The sequence below is a fragment of the Chrysochloris asiatica genome, unplaced genomic scaffold (assembly GCF_000296735.1).
Source record: "Chrysochloris asiatica unplaced genomic scaffold, ChrAsi1.0 scaffold00020, whole genome shotgun sequence".
Taxonomy (NCBI): domain Eukaryota; kingdom Metazoa; phylum Chordata; class Mammalia; order Afrosoricida; family Chrysochloridae; genus Chrysochloris; species Chrysochloris asiatica.
In genome coordinates, this window is record NW_006408538.1 from 5,854,087 (window position 1) to 5,858,446 (window position 4,360).

The window sequence follows — 4,360 nt, forward strand, 5'->3', positions numbered from 1 at the left end:
GTTATCCTACTTCCTCCCTGTGGCTCCCCATTTACATTTTGTAGTTCATAAATGAGTAAAGCAAAAATATTTGATGGACACATACAAAACAAACCAAAAATATATTCATTTAAATGTCCAAAGGGCACATTCTGTAAGACAGCCTTCTGCCACAGGTACACAGTCTTCCTTAGTCCATGGGTCTATAATCCGCAACTGCTCTGTCTCTCCATGCCATCGCCTCCGCCACCATCTCTGTTGTGGATTCCTTTCTAGGTAGGGATCTTACACTCCACTCATGCTCTGCCTTCTTGATGGTACTACTCTCCTCTTTAGTTATACATCTTTTACAATGACAGTTGTGATGATCACAACTAATCCTGTCAGCAATTACTCACAATTGAATCATAAAATCCTATCACCAGTATCCCCTATCCTTTTCACCTGATCCATCTGGAAAAGAGGGAAACTATTCAGTGGGGGTTTTACCTTTCCTCTCTCATACTGAAAATAAGTATACTCACAAAAGCTTGTAAGCCAGCCACTTCATGCTTGTATAGCCCCACTCACATATTTGATTGCTGATGCCTAAATTGCCCTTCCTTATCAACCCAGGACACTGAGGAAACAAGCTTGTTCTTGATATAAGGAATCCTTTTATTCTGTTTGGAATTTGGGGCAACTGCATCCATAAACAAAAGTCTAGTTCATCAAATTATAGCAATTTGCACTTGCTCAAAGTATCAAATATCTTGTCATAGGTTTTTAAACGTTATACTTTGACAAGACTTTCAGTGACATGATTCTAATGGAAACCCAGGTGAGGATGGGATTGGATCAAGCCTAGTATTGATGGAGGAACAAATGTCATGTATGGACTATGTGCATTTTTTTTCTAGACAAGGTGATCCATTTGCTGCCTGCTGCTGAACACAGCAGATTCCTGAAGCACTAGGCTTCTCTAACTTTAGGTCCATGACTTCAGAGTATTTTGATGTCCTGGTTTTCACTGCCAATACTAATATCCTGTAGATCCAGAACTCTTTCTTCTGGCTTCCCTGTGCTCTCCCAGGTCTTCAACTTCTTCCTATTCACAACCCAAACACCCAGCTGCTGGGTCATTTCCCTCAACTTCTTTTTGTCTTCCTTTATTGTGAGACTTCTGTATTTAGAATTTCTAGGAGCTGGACTTTTTAAGCTACTCTTCTTGAAATTCCCATTGAAACCCCTTCTTCCTGCTGTCTCTGAGGCATACATCTATCTGATCTGTCTGGAGAAGCAACTTTGGGACAGAATTTTTACATAAGAGCAACTTGTGGGTTCTTAGGTAGACTTAATGTTAGGTTGAGTGGAGTAAAGTCTTGTCTTTGAGGGAGAGTGACTCACCATGCTCAGTTATTTGTGACTTCACTTGGAATCCACTTCCAGTTGTAAGTTTTTCAGAGTTTAATCTCTTTGTCACTTACGAGTCTCTTGGGTTGTTTTACTTCTTCCTCCTATGCAAATCTGTTTCCACAGTTCAAACCAGAATCATCAGGGAGGTAGGTTCATTTTGAGTCAGACAGTCTTGCTGCTCTTCCCTTTCTACTTTTCCGTGTTCATTGGAGGGAAGTGGTTCTTGGCAGCCAGATTGTCCTTTCATGAAGAAATACTATTTTAATTTTAAGAACTTTTTGTTCCTCTGTATTCTAGTATTGATTTCTCTGAGGTGTCTCATTTTCCCCAACTTCTGAGATTTCTTGGTAAGTCAGGGCTGTACAACTGTGGGGCTGTTTCTACATATGGAGTTTCTGTCTATCTTGAGGTAATTTCAGTTTTTCTTACAAGCCATATACTCATGTTGGCATAATTATTAGAGTTTGTCAGTGTCCTCCATTGCCTGCCTCTGGGTCAAAGGTCACTTAGGGCCACCTCTGCAGGAAGTTATGACCCCACCTCTGTCATCAGGATCTTTGTAATGAGTTTCTCAAGGAGAACAGAGCACTGTCTTTATGTCTTTCTAGTTGAACCTTTCACATTTTGTCATGGTTTGTGATGATTATAAACCTTATAGATCTCTGAAAGTATCTATCTTAGTTGCAAATAAATGTTGGTAAATATGTGCTTGATGAATAAATGCATTAATGAAATTAGTGGAATGTATGTTGGCACTTGGATTCCATTTTGTTAGGACCTTGACTTTAGAGTCTTCATTATTTAAAAGGTTATTGTAATGTAGATTTAAGAAGTTGTATACAAAATATAGATTCTACTCTGTTGAAGATTCATTTAATCCTATTTTTAATATTCTACAAAACACAATCGCATCTAGACTGAAAAAATTCTAGATAAATCATGCTAATGCTAGTACAGGAATGTAATAACAACTCAACCAGGGACTATAGTTATATCAGCTGCAAGAGGTCAATTTCCACGTTTTGATGTTGTATTCTTCTTCTTATTATTTTATTTATTTATTTATTTTGGGTATCAGATGACTTTATCTGAAGGAATGGTACAAGAGAAAGAACTCAAGTAGGATGGTTTGGTACATTTTGTAGAAAAGGTAAAGGTAAACCAAACATGCATGTGGCTGCCTTGGTGGCCCAGGAAGTCACGCTTGTGGCCATGGAGCAGTCAGGCTAAAGCTCGGCTCTTTCCATCGCTGTCTCCCAGGGTGTGCTTGTCAAAGAGTTAACTCTCCTAGACCAGAATCCTGGGCGCCCATCTTGTGCAAGTTAGTTACATAGTCGCCCAATTCTTTGATGTATTTCACCTGCTCATCCAGGTAATGCGTTTCAATGAAGTCACACAAGTGAGGGTCGTTCTTGTCAGTGGCCAGTTTATGCAGTTCCAGTAGTGACTGATTCACGCTTTTTTTCCCAAGTGCAGCGCACACTCCATTGCATTCAGCCCGCCTTCCCAGTCATCCTGGTCTGGTTTCTTGATATCCTGCAGGAAGATTCGACCACCTCGTTGGTTCTGCAGCTTCTCAGTTTCTCAGTATGTTCCCTCATGAGATTGGTGCAGAAAATATTTGGCAAAATTCTTCAAAGCCACATCGTCTTGGTGGAAGTAGTACGACATGGACAGGTAGACATAAGAGGCGTAGAGCTCCAGGTTGATCTGTCGGTTGATGGCGGCCCTCGAGTCCTGATTGTAGTTCTGGTGCACCTGCAAGGGGGACGCGGTCGTCATGGCAGCGGTGGAGGAGAGGCGCTGTGGGCACCTTAGGGCGTCTGAGAGCTTGGCTGGATGGGGGTGGTGGAGGGTGATGGAGAGCGGCCAGTTGAGAGAGGCTGGCGAGCGCCGGGTTCCGTTCAAGCACTGTTGAAGCAGGAGACCTCCGCGACTCTGCGAAGCATGTATCTGATGTTGTATTCTTGACTGTTGTTGTGGTTGTTAGCAGCCATTGAGTCTGTTCCTGACTTATGGTGACCCTGTGCATGACAGAACAGACTGCTGTCTGGTCCTGCACCATCTCCAGGATTGGAAATTGCACTGGTAGGGCTGCCCATAAACTGCTGTTGGCCTGGAAGCAAAGCTTGTATCTCCTACACGAGAGGAGATAATTCTACCGCGGAATCACCACTACCTCCAAACGGTTGTTGATTCTGACACATGGTGACCCTATACTTCATAGGTTTTTTTGTTTTTTAAATTTAAGGTTTTTATTGTGGATTGAGTGAAAGTTTACAGGGCACATCATCAGTTTCACATTCAACAGTTCATATACCTGTTTCATTACATTGATTATAATCCCCTCCATATACCATCAGTTAAAAGTATTTCTCTCTATCCACTTTAGCTTTTTAAAAAACACACACACAAACAAACAAACAAACACTCAGGCATATATAATAATTTACATCTCCAAAGGGCACATTCTGCAAGTCTGCTTCTGGTCACCAGTTCTTAGTCCTTCTCTTAGTTGGTGAATCTGGAGTCCTCAGCTGCTCCCCCTCTCCGTGCACCCATCTCTGCCTCCATCTCTGGCACTGCTGCTTCTCTGGATAAGTTCCAGCATTCTATTTGTACGTTCCTCTCTTGATGGTACTAGGGTCCTCTGTTTCTGGACTGTAAGATTAATCACTCCCCTGTTTTTGTTACAAAACTTCTACCTTTACAAGTGTGAGAGTTGCGATTAGTCGTGATAACAGTTATTCACTATTGAATCTTATGAATCTTATCCCCATCTCCTTTGACCAGACCCATCTAGACAAGATGATAGCTATTCAGTGGGGACTCTTTCTTTCCTCCCACACTCTTAAACTAAGCTCCCTCTTGAAACTTTGTAAGCCAGTCACTTTGTGCCTTTATTGCCCCCTCATTTTAGATAGCCAATGCCTAAGTTGCCCGTCCCTATCTACCCTGTGCACAGAGCAGATAGCATTGAAACTTG

At 41.9% G+C, this 4,360-nt stretch overlaps 1 pseudogene; it reads right to left on the minus strand.

Moving 5' to 3' along the window:
* Positions 1-2,595: 2,595 nt before the first annotated feature.
* LOC102829521 lies at positions 2,596-3,174 on the minus strand (annotated as a pseudogene).
* Between the last annotated feature and the right edge of the window lie 1,186 nt (positions 3,175-4,360).